The sequence below is a fragment of the Choloepus didactylus genome, chromosome 3 (assembly GCF_015220235.1).
Source record: "Choloepus didactylus isolate mChoDid1 chromosome 3, mChoDid1.pri, whole genome shotgun sequence".
Classification (NCBI taxonomy): Eukaryota; Metazoa; Chordata; class Mammalia; order Pilosa; family Megalonychidae; genus Choloepus; species Choloepus didactylus.
The window spans coordinates 92,461,773-92,483,547 of record NC_051309.1 but is presented as its reverse complement, the minus strand read 5'-3'; the positions used below and the strand labels follow the sequence as shown (position 1 = coordinate 92,483,547).

The window sequence follows — 21,775 nt, the reverse complement described above, 5'->3', positions numbered from 1 at the left end:
CGCTCACGAGGCTTGTCTTTACTTGATCTCAGTAGCATTTTTGTTTAGTGTTATGTTTGCCTAAGGCAGTAGAAAACAGTTGGGGCTAATAGGTCAATCAAAAAGCTTCTGAGGAATGAGATGCTCATAGTTGATTTTGAAAGTCTTCAACATAGTCCTGGGCATCTAGAAGACTACATGCATGCTTAGGTCTGTGCACATGTCCAGGACTGTGCATATGCTCAGGAAAGACCTGAGAAGGTCCTAAGTTCCCACCTTCAGTTGACTTTGAGGCTCTCTGCAAGCAGAAATTGAAGGATAAGGCAGAGTTGTAAACTGCCTGACTGTGTGTTGAAGGTTTATCCCAACAGGCCCACAGAGGTCCTTCGTAAAGACTGAGAGACTTATTAGTTCCAGCAATTTAAGGAAATCTCTGTACAATTTTAAGCTGACTCCTAAGCTAACCAAGCAGACTCCAGTGGCCATACATAACAAACAATGTAGACTTTACAGAATTAGTTCAGAAAAGTCACTGAATAAACAAACAGAAACAAAACCTGGGTTGGGGGAGAATCTGATTTTCAGAGTTTCCATATTATTGTATTATTTAAAATGTCCAGTTTTCAACAAAAATTATAAAATTGGCAAAGAGAAAAGAACTTGTGGATCATAACACAGGAAAATAAAAACAAAACAGTCAATAAAAACTGACCCTGAGGAAGTCCAGATATTGGACTTAATACACAAAGAACTTAACATATTTTAATGTGTTTAAAGAATTAAAGGAAACCATGTCCTAAGAACTAAAGTTAAGTATGAGAACAATGTCTCACCAAATAGATGGTATCCATAAAAAGAAAGAAATTCTAAAACAGACCCAAATAAAAATTTGGGGGTTGAAAAGGATAATAACTGAAAAGAAAAATTCACTAACAGGGATCATCAGCAGATTGGAACAGGCAGAAGTAAGTATTAGCAAACTTGAAGACAGGTCATTTGAAATTTTTCAGTCTTAGAGACAGAAATATAAAGAAGAAAAAGAAACAGAGCCTCAGAGACCTGTGGGAAACCATTATGCACACCAACACACACATAATTATAATCCCAGAAAAAGAGAGATTATTTTGATGAAGTAATGGCTGAAAACTTCCCAAATTTGATTTTTAAAAACCTAATCCACACAGTCAAGAAGGTCAACACATTCCAAGTAGGGTAAACACAAAGATATCCACACCTAGACATGTCAGGGTCAAACTGTCTTAAGCCAAAGACCAAAAGAGAATCTCAAAAGCAATGAGAAAAGTGACTTACATATAGAAGAAATTTTTGGTAAGATTAATAACTGGTTTCTAATTAGAAACCATGAAGACCAGAAGGCAATGGGATGACATATTTAAAATGCCAAAAGAAAAAAGACTGTCAAGTATATTCAGTAAAACTATCCTTCAAAGATTAAGGAGAAGACATTCGGAAATATATATGAACTGAGAGAGTTCATTGCTAGCAGACCTGTTTTACAAGAAGAAAAAAAAAGCTTTAGGGTATTTCAAACAAAGAGAAGACTTTCAAAAAAAGAAAACAATTCTCTTACACAGTGAAAATACTAAGGTTTCCATCTGATCCTCATATTTGTACTCTCCACTATATAGTATGAATTAGAAATAATTGCCTTAGTTACAGATAATAAAATAACTCATAATAGTGGATATGAAAATTCATCTACTGTCAAAAGTAGTAATTCATAAAAATCAATTGAATTATCAGGTTTTATAATATATAAGCTGAAATCTTAAAATATATTTTCACATATTTCTCATTGATTTACAAGCTGGGCTACCACTCCCCAAAACTGACTGCTAACAGCAACTAGGCTTATACACTACTGGTTCCCGTCTGAGGGTCTCCAAGTCTCTAAGAAAATTCTTTAATATTAATTTTATTCATGTACCCACAATACAGCTGTATATAATAATGCAAACATCAATCATCTTTGCTTTGGTTTGAACAATATCAATTTGGCCTGTTAACTGGAGTTATATTCTGCTGATAAGAAGTTCCTAAGAGTATTCTCTGAAACATACAGGAAAACAAATTAAATTTTAGTTAGTAAATGTAGTTCCTGTATAAAATACTTAAAACATGAAGTTTGGAGAAGAAAAAGATGATAAGGGCTTATGATAATGCAACCTTCTATTGAAAAAGCTGCTAACGGAGTCTCAGTTACGGAGTAAGAAACCTGAGCAGGGATGAAAACTACTCTTTAGCTAAAAGCAATGCCTGGGCAAAATATGATTCTGTATATAGTTAAAAATCAAATTTTAAATAGGAAAAAATATATTATATCCATCCATATCTTGCACATTTATGATTCAAAACATACATATGTATATATATATATATGTATATTCAGATTGAGTGCTTCAGTGTGCCAGGTCTGGTGCTATATCAGCATTGCTCAAACTTAAATGTTAGTACAAATTACCTAGTGTGCTAGTTTGTATATATTATATCCCCCAGAAAAAGCCATATTCTTTAATGCAGTCTTGTGTGGGCAGACATATTGGTGTTGAATAGATTGTAATTCTTTGATTGAGAGTTTCCACGGAGATGTGACCCACCCAACTGTAGGTGATAACTCTGATTGGATAATTTCCACAGATGTGTGGCCCTGCCCACTCAGCGTGGGCCTTGATTAGTTTACTTAAGCACTATATAAGCTCAGACAGAGCAGCAAGCTAATTGCAGCTGAGAGACACATTTTGAAGATGGCTGTTGGAAGCGGACACTGACATTTTGGAGAATGCCATTGTGAAATGCAACCTGGGAGCAAGCAGACACCAGCCACATGCCTTCCCAGCTAACAAAGGTTTTTGGACGCCATTGGCCATCCTTCACTGAAGGTACCCTGTATTGATGCCTTACCTTGGACACTTTATAGCCTTAAGACTGTAACTTTGTAACCAAATAAACCCTCTTTATAAAAGCCAATCCATTTCTGGTATTTTGCATAATGGGCAGTATTAGCAAACCAGAACACCTGGGAATCCTGTTAAATGCAGATTCTGATTCCTGGGAAGTCTGGGGTGGGGTCAAAAATTTTGCATCTCTAACCAGCATCAAGGTGACACCAGCAACAACAGTTAAGCAGCATTGGCATCACCTGGAAGTTTTTTATAAGTATAAAATTTGTATTTGTAGTTTGAATCTGCAGATCCCCAGATGATTCCTGTGCACGTACTTAATCTATTTTGCGTACTTAATCTATTTTACTATTTGTCCTCCATATGACAGACACACTTTCAAAGGTTAACACTCTCCATTATGTAAAACCTTGCTGATTACTTTGGGGAAATGGAGCTTTTTCCCATCCCTGGAATATTAACTTTTGAAGCATCACTGCTTCACATCATAGCTATGAACTATGTGGGATATTTAATTAATAGAAGAGAGTCATCCTCAAGGTCTCTGTGATGAGTCTGTGAACAGCTGTGCCCAAGTGAACCTGCCATAAAGATTGACTGTGTGCTGGAGCCCTAGAGATTTAGAAATCCCTTTCTTGTATCTTGGGAAGCTTTGCTTTCTTCTAGTCTCCAGGATAAGAAATGGCAATAATCCCTTGCCATTTAAAGGGATTCTCTTTGAATCTCCATAGCTATTCAGGACAGACTAGCTTGGTAGTAATGGTGATGTGTGTGCTCCTATAAGGGCACTATCTTTTCTCCTTTTACTCCCTCCTCTCTGTCATTCTCGTCCTTAGAATGCTAATGAGAATCATTAAGCCCAAGTAATGAGGTCAGAGTGGCTATAATCACCAGCCCATTCTGAAGGGTCTGAGCAGATTCTGGAGTCACACTGTGCTACACCATCCAGCAAATCCCCCTAGGCCCATAAAATTTTATACAGGTTGAATTGAAATACCAGATTGCAAGCATTTTTTCTTCATAATTACCATCTAAGAATTCAATTTTCCTTTGAAGATAACTTGGCACTTAAAAAACTATATATATTGTATATTATATATACACATGGATAGCATTCTAATATAGTTACAATTTTTATTTTTTTGCAATGAATAACCTTGTATATATGTCATTTTCCATGTGTGCAGGTATCTGTAAGATACCAGATAAGTTTTGATGAATGTATACAGCCATGTAAATACCATTGAATCATAATATTAAAAAAAATTCCCTTGTGCCCCTTTGTAGTCAATTCCTTAACCCCATCTCCCATCCTTAGTGCCCACTGATCTGCTTTCTGTCATGATATTTTTCCATTTTCTAGACTTGCATATAAATGGAATCATACAGTGTGTAATCTTTTGCATCTGGGCATTTTTTACTTAGCATTACACTTTATGAGATTTATCCATGTTGTTGTTTGCATCAGTAGTTCATTCTTTTTATTGCTGAATAGTTTTCCATTCTATTTTATACCACAATTTGTTTATCTCTTCACCCACTGACATACAATTAAGTTGTTTTAATAGTTGGGGCTATTGTGAGTAAAATTGCTATGAACATTTTACAAAAGTCTTTGGGTGAATATATGTTTTCTTTTCTCTTAGATAAACACTTAACACATTGCTCTGCTGGCTCTTATGGTCAGTGTATATTTAAGTTTGTAAGTACCTGTTTAACTCTTTTGCAATGTGGCTCTTTTTACTTTGATAACAGGCAACCTTGGTGTTCAGATTTGCTAATGCTGCCGCTTTGCAAAACACCAGAAATGGACTGGCTTTTATTAAGGGGGTTTATTTGGTTACAAAGTTACAGTCTTAAGGCCATAAGCATCCAAGGTCCAACAACAGGGTACCTTCAATGAAGGATGGCAGATGGCAACCAAAAACCTCTGTTAGCTGGGAAGGCATGTGGCTGGTGTCTGCTTGCTCCCAGGTTGTGTTCCAAAATGGTGTTCTCCAAAATGTCAGTGTCAGCTTTCAATGGCCATCTTCCAAATGTGTCTCTCAGCTGTAGCTTCTCTCCAAAATATCACTCTCAGTTGCTCTGAGCTCCTTCTGTCTGTGAACTCTTTTTATAGGACTCCAAGGATTTAATAAAGACTCACTCTGAATGGGTGGGGTAACACCTCCATGGAAGTTATCCAATTAAAGGTCTCGCCCAGTTGATTGAGTCACATCTCCATGGAAACACTCAAAGATTCCAACCTCATCAACACTAATATGTCTATCCCCACAAAATTGCATCGAAGATAATATCATTTTGGGGGACATAATACATCCAAACTGGCATGCTTGGTATTGTCAAGTTTTTGTCTGTTAAATATGGTGAATTATTTTGATTAATTTTTAAATGGTAAACCAAGCTTGCCTTCCTGGGTAAACCTTGCTGGTTTTGATAGATTGTCATTTTTATAAATTGCTGAAGTCAACTTGTTAAAATTTTGTGAAGGATTTATATATCTATACTCATTAGTCTGATCATGCTGTATTTCTCTTTTCCTGCAATGTCTTTATTTGGCTTCATAAAATAAGTTGCCAAGTATTCCTTCTACCTCTTTTTTCTACAAGAGTCTATAAAATTGATATTAGTTTCTCCTTAAATCTATGATAGAATTCACCAGTAAATCTGGTTTTGCAGTTTTATTTCATGGGGATATTTTTAGCTCTGAACACAATTACTTCATTAGATTCAGGTTATTTATTTCTTCTTCAATAAGCTTTGGTAATTTGCATACTTCATAGAATTTTAACATTTTCATCCAATTGTCCAATGTCTTCCAATTTCTTGGCAAAAAGTTGTTGTTCATAATATTCCCTTATGATTATTTCAACATCTGTAAGAGCTACATTGGGTCACTGCTGTCAAACCTATACAGATAATGTAACTCTGTGGGCTGTTTTTTGTTGTTGCTTTTCCTGATTGGTATGGCTAGTTTTATCAATTTTATTGATATTTTTAAAGAACAAGCTATTAGTCTCAATGGCTTTCCATATTGTTTTTGTTCTCTATTTTCTTGATTCTCATATTTTTTATTTCCTTACCTCTGCTTACTTTGGTTTTAAACTTTTTTTTCTAGTTTCCTAAAATGTAAATTTAGATAACTGATTTTAGAACTTTCTTCTTTTCTGATATAAGCTTATAATGCTATGAATTTCCCTCCCCTAACACCACTGCTTTAAATGCATCATACAAATTTTGGTGTATCTTTTTCTATACCCCCCCCCCTTTTGTTTTTAAACATATCTGGGTCTTTCCATTATAAATGGATATATAGACAGGATATATTTGGATGTTGCATTTTTATCCAATCTGATTGTTTCTGCCTTTTGACTGGAATGTATAGGTCATTACGTTTAATTTAATTATTGATAAGACTGGGTCTAATTGTACTATCTTGTTATTTATTTTCTATTTGTCCCATCGGATCTTTGTTGCCTTTTTACCTCTGCAGGAATGCCTTCTTTTAGATGTATTGTGTATTATTTAATATTTGAGTTTATATTCACTATTGGCTTACTTCCTAACAACTTCTCTCATTTTTTTTCCTGGTTGTACCAGGGTTTACAATATCATCAATTTATTATAGTCTACCTTGAAATAATATACCAATTCATGCATAATTAAAAAAACCTCATAGCAGTCTACTTCCATTTCCTCACACTTATGTTTTGTTCTATGGCTGTCCTATATTTTATTTCTACATATATTATAAACCCTATATGTTCTAGTTTGCTAATGCTGCCAGAATACAAAGCACCAGAAATGGATTGGCTTTTATAAAAGGGAGTTTATTTGGTTACACAGTTATAGTCTTAAGTCCATAAGGTGTCCAAGGTAACACATCAGCAATCGGGTACCTTCACTGGAGAATGGCCAATGGTGTCCAGAAAACCTCTGTTAGCTGGGAAGGCACAAAGCTGGCATCTGCTCCAAGTTCTAGTTTCAAAAAGGCTTTCTCCCAGGACGTTCCTCTCTAGGCCACAGCTCCTCAAAAATGTCACTCTCAGCTGCTCTTGCAGTGTTTGTCCTCTCTTAGCTTCTTTGGAGCAAAAGTCTGCTTTCAATAGCCATCTCCAAAATGTCTCTGTAAGCTGAAACTCCTCTCGCAGCTCCTGTGCGTTCTTCAAAGTGTCCCTCTTGGCTATAGCAAGCTCACTCCTGTCTGAGCTTTTATAGGGCTCCAGAGAACTACTCAAGGCCCACACTGAATGGACAGGGCCATACATCCATGGAAATTATCTAATCGGAGTTATCCCCTACAGTTGGGTGGGTCACATCTCCATGGAAATACTCAATCAAAGAATTACAATCTAATCAACACTAAAATGTCTGCCCACACAAGATGGCATCAGAGATAATAGTGTTTGGGGGGACATAATACATCCAAACCAGCACATTCCATTCCCTGGACCCCAAAATGACATGATCTTACCATATACAAAATACATTCATCCCATCACAATATCACAAAAACTTAAATCATTTCAGTAACCATAGGTAAGTACAAGATCCCATCAAAATCAGCTACAGGTGTGGTCTCTCCAAAAGCAAAATTCCCCTCTGACTGTGGACCTATAAAACTTAGAGCAAGTTATGTGCTTCCAATATACAAAGAAGGAACATTCATAGGATAAACATTCCCATTTCCATAAAGAGAAACTGAAAGGAAAACAGGGTTCACAGGGCCAAAACAGTTCCTAAAACCTGCAGGGCAAACTCTGTTAGATTTCAAAGTCTGAGAGTCATTTACAGGATGATGTTGCATCCTTGGGGCTTGAGAGAGTGGGAGTCTAACCCTTCCTAAGGGCCTTTGTGGAAGCCTTTTCCTCTCCAAATGCTTGGGTGAGTGCTCCACCATATCCACACATTGGGAAGACCACCTTCTCAGCCCCACCCTCCTCAAACATCGGGGTAGCACCTGGATTCCCTTCCATCTCCAGGACACACACTCAACCCCTTCAGAAAAGTGGGGTGGCGGCCAGGCTCTCCCCATTTCCCTGGGAATGTGCTCCACCTTCTTTGGGGCCTGAGGTGGCAACACTCTTCCAGAACATCGAGGTAGAAGGCCCACCCTTGCCCTCCAGGGCAAACTCACCCTTTCCATGCATGTGGGCCACTCCGTTCTCCCAGCCCCAGACCTTTGACTCCAGACCTCAACCTCCACGGCTCTGTCTTTGAAGAAATTTTTCCTTCAATTTGTTCCTTGTCTGTCTCCTCTGGTCGAGACTGGCAGTGGCTCTGTCTATAAAGATCTTGCAAAAATTCTGTTGGCTTCACATGAAGCATACAGGGGTCAAAGCTGTCAGACAATAGGACTTTCCACAAATCCTTCCTGGGTAATTCCATCTCCAATCCTCTCTTATACTGAAATGGTGGCTAGGTTCTATGTTTTGTTAAATCCTCACATTGGGCTGTAGCTTCTGGGGTCTCACTTTTTGGAAGCCCAGAATTCTCCAAATTATCAGTTTCTGGTTTCTTTGTATCCAAGAGTTCAGTTCTAAGTTTATCTCTGTCCTGTTGCATTTTACTATAAACTGCAAGTAGAAGCCAGGCTACTTCTATAATTTGCTTGGAGATCTCATCAGCTAAATATTCCAGGTTGTTGCTTTCAAATTCTGCCTTCCATCCAACACCAGGACTCAATTTTGCCAAATTCTCAGCCACTTTAAAACAAGGATCGCCTTCCTTCCAGTTTGCAACAACACATTCATCATTTCTGCTCAAGGCCTTATCAGAAGTATCTTTAGAGTCCATATTTCTACCAACAGTTTCTCCAAAGCAGTCTAGGCCTTTTCTATCAAGTTCCTCACAATTCTTCCAGAATCTTCCCCTTATCAAAGCTGCTCCAACATGTTTGGTATTTGCAAACTCAGCAGCACCAGCACCCCACTCTCGGTACCAAAAGCTGTTCTAGTTTGCTAATGCTGCTGGAATGCAAAGCACCAGAAATGGATTGGCTTTTATAAAAGGGGGTTTATTTTGTTACACACTTACAGTCTTAAGGCCATAAAGTGTCCATCAACAAAGGGTGCCTTCATTGGAGAAAGGCCAATGGCATCTGGAAAACCTCTGTTCTGGGAAGGCATGTGGCTGGCATCTGCTCCACATTCTGGTTTCAAAATAGCTTTCTCCTGGGACATTCCTCTCTGGGCTGCAGCTTCCTCAAAAATGTCACTCTCAGCTGCTCTTGCAGTGTTTGTCCTCTCTTAGCTTCTCCGGAGCAAAAGTCTGCTTTCAACGGCCATCTCCAAAATGTCTCTGTAAGCTGAAACTCCTCTCTCAGCTCCTATGTGTTCTTCAAAGTGTCCCTCTTGGCTGTAGCAAGCTTGCTTCTTCTGTCTGAGCTTTTACAAGGTTCCAGTGAACTAATCAAGGCCCACACTGAATGCACAGGGCCATACCTCCATGGAAATTATCTAATCAGAGTTATCCCCTACAGTTGGGTGGATCACATCTCCAAGGAAACACTCAATCAAAGAATTACAATCTAATCAACACTAATACATCTGCCCACACAAGATTGCATCAAAGATAATGGTGTTTTGGGGGACATAATATTCAAACTGGCACACCATACTACATTGTTATGATTTTTCTTTATATAATCAGTTATAAATTAAAGGGATTAAAAATAAGAAAATTTTGTTATATGTGTATCCACATATTACTCATTATCAACACTCCTCATTCATTTGTGTACATACAGATTTCTATCTGATATCATTTTCCTTCTGCCTCAAAAAACTCTTTTAACATTTCATAGAATATTGACTTGAAAGTGATGGATTATCTCAGCTTTTATTTTTCTGAAAATGTTTTTAACTCCTTTTTATTTTTGAGGACACTTAAACATATTCACTGGATATAGAAATATAAGTTGATAGTTTTGTATTTTTCACAATACTTTAATGATTTTGATCCATTGTTTTTTGACTCTTATCTTTTCTAATGAGAAAACTGTTTCTCTGTATGTAATACGTCTTTTTCCATTTTTTAAAAAATTATTATTGATTCTCAGAATCTTCAAGATTGATTTTCAGAATTTTTTCATTGATTTTCAGGTTATTTTAATTGATTTTCAGATTATGATGCGCTTTTGTGTGGGTCTCCTTTATATTTATTCTGCTTGGTATTGCCTGAATTTCTGGAATCTCTGTGCTTACAATTTTCATATATTTTGGAAAATCTTTTTTCAATATATTTTCACTGTGCTTCATGTTGCATAGTTTCTCTTGCTATTTATTTTTATGCCTTCTCCCATATCTAACCTGCTATTAATCTTATCCAATGTAATATTCACTTTAGGTAATATAATTTTCATCTCTAGAAGTTATATTTGAACTTTTTAATAACTTATTTCTCTATTCATCATGTTTATATTTTCCTCTGTCTTCTTAAACACAGATATGTAGTTATTGTCTACATATAGAATATATATGGCTGTTTAATATTCTTGACTGCTGTCAGATACCTTTGTCATGTCTGAGTCTTTTTCCATTAACTGATTTTCCTCTTGGAAATCTAGACCATATTTTTCTGCTTCTTTCCATGCCAGGTAGCTTTTAACTGGATGAAAGAAGTGAACTGTACACAGTTGGATACTGAACTTTTTAAAAACATCTTTAAAATGTGTTGTACATTGTTCTAACATATGGTTAAATGTTTGGAGATCAGTGGATCATTTTTAGCTTGTTTTCAGATATTTTAAAGGCACGTCTATAATTTAACCCAATAATAAGATCCCTATCTGAAGACTCTACACAATACTCCACTATAAGCTCTTTCCTTTTCAGATGTGGGAAAGATAAATTATTTTATTATTGGTATGATGCCCAGGAGTTGTTCGTATCACTGATTTCTGCTAGTTTTCCCTTGGTCTTGTGTATATGTAGACATGTAAGCATAGATCAATTCCTAGTTTAAGATTTAAGGGATATCCTCTACAGACCTCTGGACTCTATCTCTAATCTTCTCTTCTCTGCCGACTGCTTCCCAAAATTCTATTTCCCTTGAGAATGCCATCCTATAATCTCAGTTTTTTCAACTCAGAAATACCTAGGCTCTGTTTCGGTTTTCTCCTTCCTGTGATGATGAAAATGCCTCCCAGCAGTAATATGGAGAAAACACCGAGTTCATCTCATTTGTTTCCTTTCTTATACAAATCATGGTCATGTGCCACCTGTTGTTCAATATCTAAAAAATGTTGTCTTATTTTTTTTTTTTTCCCGGTTTTCTAGTTTAGTTTGGGGAAGAGGGGAGGTGGTGGTAAATCTAGTCCCTGTTACTTCATCATGGCTAGAAGCAGAATGTAATATTGCTTGGTAGTAGTTTAAATAATGCTGAAAAACAGTTTTCTTCAAAACCACATTTATCTATCTATTATATAGGTATAGATATGGATATGATTATGTAACAAAGGTACAAATAATGGCTAAATAAATATTTGAGTAGAATAGTAGTAAGGAGGAATGCAGTGGTAAGGAAATCAGAGAAACTTAAAAAACAAGAGCGTTTTCAAAGTATGAGAACATTTTTTGAAGTGTAAAGCAAATTCTCCGTATTTTTCCATATAATTTTTATCAGTTGACTGGAAATAGTAAGTAGCCAAGAATAATGAGTTTAGTTGATTTTAAACATCTGCCGAAATGAGAAAAGAAGACAAAGATAAATATTTTGAGTTACTAAATATTTCAGGTTTATTTGCCAAACTGCAGTTTTTACTCAGGCCTGGTGTTGAAACTATAATGAAAGCAAATGATGGGGACAAAACCATTCCACATGGTTTAAACTCACTCTTCAGTCTGGTTAAGCTTGCATACAGCTGTCGTATCTCAGGGGCTACCTTGGCCTTGAAGTATATTAAGTATAAATACAAATCATAATGTTTCATGTATAACACATAGGGCAAATGCCTAGGTGGACTTGAGCACAAATACAATGTCAGTCCCTAAACTCAAAGCCAGTGAGGGTCAACACATAACTTCAGGCTGATTTCTACTTTATTCTCTCCCACTCAATCCTCAGAACTGCCAGAGTTATTTTTCTGAAATACAAATCCTATCTCAATACTCTCCTGCTCCAAGAGTATCAATGACTCCCCTAAAAATGAAGCCTAAATGCAGAATAGTTTATAAGGCCCTTGAAAATTTGGTAAGGGCTTTCCAACTATTTATCCACCAGTCTTCCCTATATGCCCTGATATCACTGATCTTACCAAAGTTTTCACTTGGACACACTATAGTCTTTCTTACCCTCTTACCTATGACTCTGCTCTTCCTCTGATGAAACAACTGTTCAAATGTCTCTTCCTCTGTGAAGCTTTTCCTGATCCCCAAGAAAGTCCTCTGAACATATCATGTGTAAAATACTTTTCATACTGTATTATGCTTAATTGGTTCCATGTTAAAGTCTACAAGTATATTATAAATTTCTTGAAGGAAATCTTTTCCTTGTTCATTTTTACCTTCCCAGGCTTAATGAAGAGCATTACACAAAGTAGTTGCTTAATGAATATTTATGAAATGAATAAATGAGTGAAGGAATATCATAAAAGCCTGTTATTTTCAAGAGTAAATTCCACCCTCAGATATGGTTATTCTCTTGAAATTCAGGCATTTGCAATGTTTAATAAGGTAACTTGTATATAGCCTCAAAAAATATATATGTAAGCAAACTATAACATAGTTCATTATACCAAAACTTGGCTGATTCAAGGAAATAGCACCTTTGATGCCTGATAAAATGGGGATTGGCAGAAAAGCATTTTGTAATTTTTCTTCTCACTTAACTGAGAGAGACAGTTGTTAGCCTAAAAGACAAGAATATAGAATTTCTGCTTAATTTGACTAGTGTATTTATGGCAATTATATTCACTGTCAAAAATTAGGACAATGGGCTGACAATAGGATAGAAATATTGAAAATGTAACTGCTTGACAATCTTCCATCTAAAACCAACCAACCAACCAACCAATCAATCAAACAAACCTTGTTCCTCTAAGCATTTCTCTATGGAAACAATTTGTAGTCCCGGCCATTATAGCCTGGTAACATTAACCCATTAAGATCATTCAATTTTGGTATGCCCATGTTCACTTAGTGATCTGGATATTGATTTGGTTCCCCATGTACATCTTCCACACAAAAATTCCTTGCTCCTTGTATAATGAATGTCAATTAACCGAAAATAATATTTTCAATGAACATTTAAATTTTAATGATTTTTTATCATTTTGATTCATTTACAAAAGAATCACACACATTAAACTTCAAATATTTAAGCTTTTCTTCTCTCCACACCCACTCTCAACACAAGTGCTGTTTTATGATCTACTTGCATTCTAAGGTAGTGGATCTCCACTTTGGAACCACCTAGGAAGTCTTAAAAAACATTAATGCCTGGGTGGGTTCCACCACAGATTCTGAGATGTGTTTGGCCTGAGATATGATTTTCTAAAGATAATTTATTATTTTAAATTATTATAATGTTAATAATTTCTCTATTATTAAAGGTAATTGGTCTGAGTTGTGTTTTATTAAAATCTGCATAGGTTAAGCTAGTATGCAGCATGGGTAAAGAACCACTGTTCTAAGGGTAGTTTTTGTTTTTCCATATCATTTCCTGGTATATTTTTATTTAAATCAGTATAATGAATGAGGAAAGAGGGGAAAATTATTCATGGAAGTAAAATAATGAGTAGATTCAGAAAATCAGGAAGAGTTAGGGAGAGAAGAGACCCTGCCTGGCATGCATTTGGGAAAGTTTGGAGGGTCTTAGAAGAAGGGGAGAAAACATAACTGAGGACATTTATAGGTATTTAGGGGGAGGGGAGTGATCACTAGAGAATTTTAAAACAACTTGTGCATTAAGATTGCGGTCTGATTTGGTACTTTCTCTTGAGACTAGAATAAACATCTAACGTGTTTTCAATTCTTTTTGGGTGAAAGGATGTTGTTTCTTTAAATACTGACTCATACTGAGATTGGGCCAAGAAATAGTAGAGTGGCATATGGTTTATGTGATTTGTGAGGTCTCTGAAAATTTGGGTGGTGTGAAGCAGTTCCCTTGGGAGCCGGATCAAATCTGGGTTAAATGAAACAACTGAATTCCCACGGAATTAGGACTTTTTGTGACCTTCCCAAATTATGACACCAAAAGAGATTATTTTGCTGGTACATTTTTCCCTACTCTTTTAAAAACCTAGTTGTCTACTGGTACACCTATCCCTTGCACATGGTATCACTGTATTTAGAGAAAATTAGTTCTCCCCGTTGGCGATGAGGTTTCTTATCCATAAATGGAGGCAGTGGGCTCTTTTTGAGATGGTGTTCCTTAATGCCATAGGAAACTCAGATTCTAGGATTCTTTTCCTTTCCAGAGCAGCTGTGTTTCTTCTGTTTACAATATTAGAGGGGGGAGGTACTATGTTAGTTTTAAAGGATTTATTTTCAAACAGCAACAAGAGTTTTAAAAAAAACATGCTGGCTTCTGTAACGAAGGCTGCAGAAAAAAATTGAATCTCTTGAAACCCCCACATAAAAACAGACAGAATGACCAAACAGCAAAACCCAATACTTACGGACATTTTACAATAAAACAGCAATAAGGTTTCCCATAACCCCAAATGCAAGTTGGTGGAGACAAACCCTAATTACTACAAGACTTGCATGATATCACTGCTTGTGTAGAAGGAAGCAATGGGAACTCTCTTGGGCCTGAGAACAGAAAAGTTAAAAAAAAAAAAACTAAGTAAAATATTCTCTGGAAAAGTCAAAAGGCTAATTTAAGAACAGTAGCTGAGCAGGGAGGGATTGTGTCTAATCTAATAGAGGTGGTTTGCTATAAGGTTTGCTATAAGGTGTTAGAGCCAGTTGGGAAGTCTTGACACTGACCATCCAGGACTCATTTCCAGAAGAGGGCTCCACATTGAGGGGAAACTGCTGGGCTTGAATCAAAATTGAGCAGGACAAGAACAGAGATGAAATGAAGAGAAGGTCCAATTAAAATCAAGGAAGAGAGGAAAGATCGACTCCCACCATGACAGCATGAGGAGATCTACAGTGAAACTGGTGAAAGTTATTTTAGAAAACCAGCCATTTAAAGTTCCTGGAAACATGTTGAAAGCAATGTAGTTATTTTAGGTTTTTTGTTTTTCTTAATCCTTTGCTTTGTTTTGTTTGAAATGTTGTGTGTTTTTTGTTGTTTGTTTTTTAATTTTTTTTGATAAATAAAGTTAAAAAATTAAAAAAAAAATTAAGTTTCTGGAAATAGTTCTAAGGGCATACAGCAAATGAAGAAACATCTCTTAAAGAAAATTTATGAAAATTCAATAAGAAAGGAGAGTCTGTGGTATTTGAATGAAGACCACTCCATCCCTTTCCACTTTCATCTCAGTGAGGTGGAAGCTCTACTTAAGAGTGGTGCAGCCAATAAACACAGGGCTCTCTCTCTTGCCAGCCTCCAGTTCAAGGGCTTTTATCCTGGTAGTAGCAGGACATCCATATTTATTATCCTTCCCCCCCAGCTACCTGTTGCAGAGGCTAAGTTCTAGGCCAATGCAGCCTTTTTCCTGCCTAGTTCCCACGCATGAAATGGAGGTTCTACCTTGGGTGCAGCGCCACTGAGAACACTGAGGCTTGGCTCACCCTTGCTGTGGTTCATAAGGTGGTCGTTACACATCAGGAGAGGTAAATTGGAAAGACCTTAGGCTTCTGACCCTTCTCCACTGAGCAATCAAATCCTAAAGTAGGAGTGTCTCTCAGAAAGTAGTGTGCCATTGTCCCTATCCCTATCTCCAGAGCACTGGCTCAGATATTTCACCTGGAAGGGAATGTAGACCATAAAACAGAGAGTTCCTAATCTCTTCCCCAAAGCAATAATTTCATTTGCAGCTGTGGCTGGAGAAGGTCAAAATTAAGCATGCTCTGAAAAGTTGTGGAGATTGTTATGAAAGTCAGTTGGGAGGAGATTGATAGATTCAACAGGAGACTAAACTGTAGACCAGCGATTATGCAAGAGAGAACCAGGGAAAGAGATAGCTAGGAGGTTCACTTCTGGGGTCAGAACAAATAAAACTGAACTCTAGAACTATTTTTTCAAAGATGTTCAAACTGGATTGGATTAGTCTGCAGAGTAATTTATACTCCAGGGCATTATTGAAAGCAACAGAGCAAACTGCCAGCAATTAGTAACACTTAACAGCTGGACGTGGTCAGGGAATACTCAGATGTACACCTCCCTGCAGAGCAACATCACTGCAGGGATAAAATTAACTTCACCAAAATAATCCACCAGTCATTAAATTAATAAACAAGCCAATCATAATAACAACCCCCAATGATGGGGTGAGGGAACCCAGTATCCAGATTTGCTACAATATATTATCTAAAATAACCAGTTTCAAAAAATAAATAAATACATAAAAGACATGAAAAGAAACAGGAAAGAATAACCTATAACTCAGGAAAAGAAGCAGGAAAGATAAACTGCCCAAGAAAGTGGACCAGATGTTGGATTTAACTGAAAAAAGACTTCAAAATAGCCATTATAAATACGTTCAGAGAACTAAAGGAAAATTAACTGAAGAAGTAAAGGAAAATGTGATGACAACATTACATCAAATGGTGAAAATCAATAAAGAGAGACATTTTTTAAATGATCCAAATGGAAATTATGGAGTTGAAAAGGATAACTGAAATGGAAAATTCACTAGTGAAGCTAACAGTAGCTTTGAATTGGCAGAAGAAAGAATTAGAAACTTGAAGACAGATTGATATAGAGAAAAACAGAGACAAAAAATGAAGGAAAAGGAAGCCTCAGAGAAGTGTGGGACACCACTAAGCATATCAACATTTGAAAAATGGGAGTACCAGAAAGAAAGGAGAGAAAGAAATGGCATAAAATAATATTTAAAGATAGAATGGCTGAAATCTTCCCCAATTTAAAAAAAAAACACTAACCTACACATGCAGGAAGCTCAACAAATTCCAAGTAGGACAAATAAAAAGAGATCCACAAACAGATACATCACAATAAAAATGCTGAAAGCCAAAGAGAAGGAGAAAATTTTGAAAACAGCAAGAGAAAAATGACTCGTCACTTAAAAAAAAACTCCATTAAGATTAATGGCTGACTTCTCAGCAGAAACAATGGAAGCCAGAAAGTGTATGGGATAACAAATTCAAAGTGTTCAAAGAAAAATACCTGTCAACCAGAAGTCCTATTTCCAGACAAGCTGTCTTTCAATAATGAAGGCTACATAAAGATATTCCCAGAAAAACAAAACAGAAATTTGTTGCTAGCAGATTTGCATTACAAGAAATACTAAAAGAGGTTCTTCAGGCTGAAAGCAAATGACCTTAGATGGTAATTTGAATCCACATGAAAAAACAAAGAGCACTGGTAAAGGTAAGTATATAATTATAAAAGACAGTATGGATGCATATTTTTCTCCTTCTCTTAACTGATTTAAAAAGCAATTATACAAAATAGTGTGTATAAAATGTTGGACCTATAACACAGAAATGTAATATATTTGTAATATATTTGCCAATAACTGCACAAAGAGGATGGGCAGGAATAAAGCCACATAGGGCAATGGGAATTACTACAGATGGTAAAGTAATAGTTATAACAGTGTATTGTTCTGTTTGTAACATTAATAAATGTAATATATAGCAATAAGATGGGGAGATAAAGTTATATAGGAGTAACATTTCTATATCTCACTGGAATTAAGCCAGTATAATTCTAAAGCTTATTCTGATAAGTTCATATGCATATGGGAAGCCCTAGAGAAGCAACTAAAAAATAAGGTGAAAAATATCATTAAAGAAATTTAAAGGTTTTATTAGAAAATATTCACTTGCTGCAAAACAAAGCAATACATGAGGACCAGAGGAACAAAAAAGACATGAGACACACAGAAAACCAAAAGTAAAATGTCCACTGTAAATCCAACTATGCTAGTAATAACTTGAAGTGTAAATGGATTAAATGATCCAATCAAAAGTCAGAGGTTGTCATACTGGGTTAAAAAACTATATGCTATTTACAGGAGACACATTTTAGATAAAAATACACAAATTGATTGAAAGTAAAAGGATGGGAAAAGATATATCATGTGAACAGCAACCACAGGAAAGCTGGAGTGGCTATACTAATATCAGACAAAATAGATTTTAAAATAAAAACTATCACAAGATAAAAAGGACATTTTATAATTATAAAAGGGTCAATTCATTAGGAAGATATAAAATTTACAAACATAAATATACCTAATAAAAAGTACCAAAATACATGTAGCAAAAACTGCTATAAATGAGATTCAACAATATTATATAGAGACTTCAATACTCTACTTTCAATAATGGATAGAACAATTAGGCAGAAGATCAGCAAAGAGATAGAAGACTTGAATTGCACTATAAACCAACTAGACCTAACAGACATGTATACATTTTACCCACAACAGCAGAATATAACTTCTCAAGAGCACAGGGAACGTTCTCCATGAAGACCATATGAACAGAGCAAGAGACATTTCAGAAAGTAAACTACCATATTTTTTAGTCCCATGTGAAAAAGGAGCAGAGAGTTGAGCTCTGTGAAGTTAGGAATGCTGTTCCTGAATGTCTTAATGGATCTTGTACACATGCACGATTTTGTAACAACCTGCAGTGGTCATTTGGAAAATTCACTGAGTTATGCGGATCTTCTGAATGTTGACACACTTAATTCTGCAGTATCAAAAGTCACATTGGTTAATATCAACACTATTCTTAACAGAAAAGTAGTTAAGTATTAGGAAGCTTTCAAGCTCACAGTGGTAGATATACAATTTTCACTTTAAAGCTCAAATTTTATCAATGGTCACAAGATCCGTCAGTTGATGTTCTTGAAGTGTGAGGTTAACTTAGTTGATATTTAAGAACACATCTGCCAAGTGCTCAAGTCTGAATAACCATTATTTGTCAGTTATCCTTTCAAATAAAATGGGTTTCCATGAAAAAGCATTTGTTCACTCAAAACTCAAATAATCATGCAAATATTTTTCCTTGAATCTGTACTATGCAGACGTATTTTAAACACAGATCTCATTTTCACACAGAATATTAGCAATAGATGTGTTCAAGGGTGAGGAATTAACAGAGTGAATAATCTTTACTGTTCAACAAGAACATTCTTAAGTAAAATTTGCATACTTTTTCCGTTCTTCAGGTGTCTGGCAGTAAAGAAGCAGTGATGTAGCAGAGTATGTGCCACTGCCTTGTGTCCTACTAAAGTGACAGTCATTTTTTCCACCATTGCTTTTGTACCATCAGTACAAACGACAACACAGTGAAAAAGACAGATCATATCTTAGTATTATTATGAAAGTATGTTTGAAACATTGGACCTCCTGAAGCATCTTGGAGGTCCCCGGATGTCTGTGGATAAAACTGAGAATTGCTAGATTTGGGGGACATCAGTATAAAGACTAGTGGTGAGCATTCAAAATGTGTAGTTATAAGTACAATAAAGACTAAATGGGAATTAAAAGGGAGAAAGGATATAGTATGTAATGGGTATACACTCTGACAATGTAGAAGTAATACAAGCATAAAAAATAAAAGAAGAATGGGAAGAGCATATGTAAAAAATTTTTTAAATGTTTTCGGTAATCATACTGGTTTTGGTAGCACTAGTATTGTTATCCTGAGATGACTGTGTGTATGAGGAGGAATAAAGCAAATAATTAGTATGAGGTATTCTAATTCTGTAATCTATGATATCTTTGAGAACCAGGATTCTCATTTGGAAGAAAGGAGATAAAATTATAATAGAGAAAAAAGCAAGTAAAAACCCTGTTGTCGTGATTTTTGAATTGAAAGTATAATATGAACATAGGAATTTTTTCTTTAATATGTGTCTATCGATGTAAGCAGACTGGGCATATATGCATGCAAGTATGTATGTATGTGTGCACATATTTATATCTACTAGCTGTCCACTGAAAGATTTATCAATAAGGACAAAGTCAATAACAATAAGTATAACTTGTACCTAGATTTGGGTCTTGAAATATCATTTCCCGTTGAAAGAAACCAAGATGCTTTAGAAATTGGCTAATTCTAGGTTTGGGGGAGGAAACACATGAGTCTGGGAAATCTTGTCATACTAAAAAGAAAAGAAGCTGTCAAAAACTACTAAGGACATATCAAAACAACTCATAAGACAACTTGAAGAGGATCACATGAGCCAAGCATGGGGACATTTAAGCTTCGATAAGGACAATAATTACAATGCATTGACCCATAAAATAGGTTTAAATCCATGAGTTTATAATGCAATTTATAAGACAATCATAATAATAATAGGAAAAAGAAGGGTGTTTGAAGATGCTAAGAATCTATTTCATTACTTTAAAAATGGCTAAATAAAGGGAAATAATCAAATAGCATTTATCCTGCTATGGTGGATTAAATTATGTACCCCAACAAAGTCATGTATTTAATCTTAATCCACAAACATGTGAGTGTGAGCCCACTTGTAAATAGGACAATTTGAAGATTTATTATCATTTAAGGTGTGGATGTTTTCATTTCCATACCTGCTCATTTGTGAATAGGACCTTCTAGGATCCTGGCTAGGTATGGACCAAATGAATTAGGGTGGGCCTTAACCATATCACCAGAGTCCTTTATAAGCAGAAGAAATACAGTTGCAGACTTCAGGAAAGCTACAGGAGGCGATCAAGTATATCACCATGTAGCCGGAGGCAGAGATGCGAGCCAAGGAACTCCAAGGCAGGCAGCAAGCCAGCACCAGAAAGCTTCAGACTTCAGGAAGAAAGCATGACCTTTGCTGATGCCTTGAATTTAGACTCTTAGCTTTCCAAACCATGAGCCAATAAATTCCTGTTGTTAAGCCAAACACTCTTGGCAAATTAAGACACCTGCCTTTTAAGTGTGAAAGTTACCACTGGGTTACTAAGTAGTAGAAGAAGAGTTTTATTTTATTTTTTTAAAGTATAAGTGTTTCAGTTAATAAGTTAAAAAATTGTGTAATTAGAATATCATCATTTCAACTTCCAATAAATTAATGTTTCTAGGAATTCCTCATCAATAGCTCTTAAGAGATAGAAAGCCAGACACTATATGCCTCCTGATGAAAGAATACAGTTCAATATACAGTCTTGCCAAAGGGGTCAAACCTATATTTGGCCAAGCCTATGGATTTTGTTTCTAATTTGTAGACTGTACAGATACAGAGAGATATGTGAAACTGCACCATGAATATACAATCAAAATATCCAGACTACGGGAAAATCTACACATCAAACGACCTGATTTTTCAACAGAACCTGTAGGGGAGTCTTTATATTAAAAGAGACTTAAAAGACATCAAATAAAAGAATAGGAAAGCTTAAATATAATGTCTAGGGAATTACATTTGGTTGATAAAACTACAAAGAAATGCAAGGAAGTGACAGGAATAAATGTCGAGGCAGAAAGAATTACAGTGCTGTGATTGGGATAGGGCACAGGGAGAGGTTTTCAGGATGATTAGAAAGCCCACTTACTGACCTAGGTGGTGGTTTCTAGGGTGTTTTTCTTATAATAATTAATTAAGATGTGTACATGTGTGCATAGGTGTGTTTTGATGGCTTTTCTGTATCTGTATGCATTTATTAATAAGAAAAAAGGTTGTAAAAACAATGGACTAAAGTATTTTTAATCTTGTAGTTTCAAATTTTTAATTTTAAATATCTGCTAAACTCTTCAGATGGAAATTAAGTGTTCTGGACCAACTACCTTATAGCCAAAAATCTGATGTTCGATCTGTAGTGCTCT

At 35.9% G+C, this 21,775-nt stretch overlaps 1 protein-coding gene across 13 annotated transcripts in view; it reads right to left on the bottom strand.

The window, feature by feature from the left end:
• Positions 1-21,775, bottom strand: part of ARHGAP24 (Rho GTPase activating protein 24) — a 551,069-nt gene that overhangs the window by 7,816 nt on the left and 521,478 nt on the right. The window lies entirely within an intron of this gene.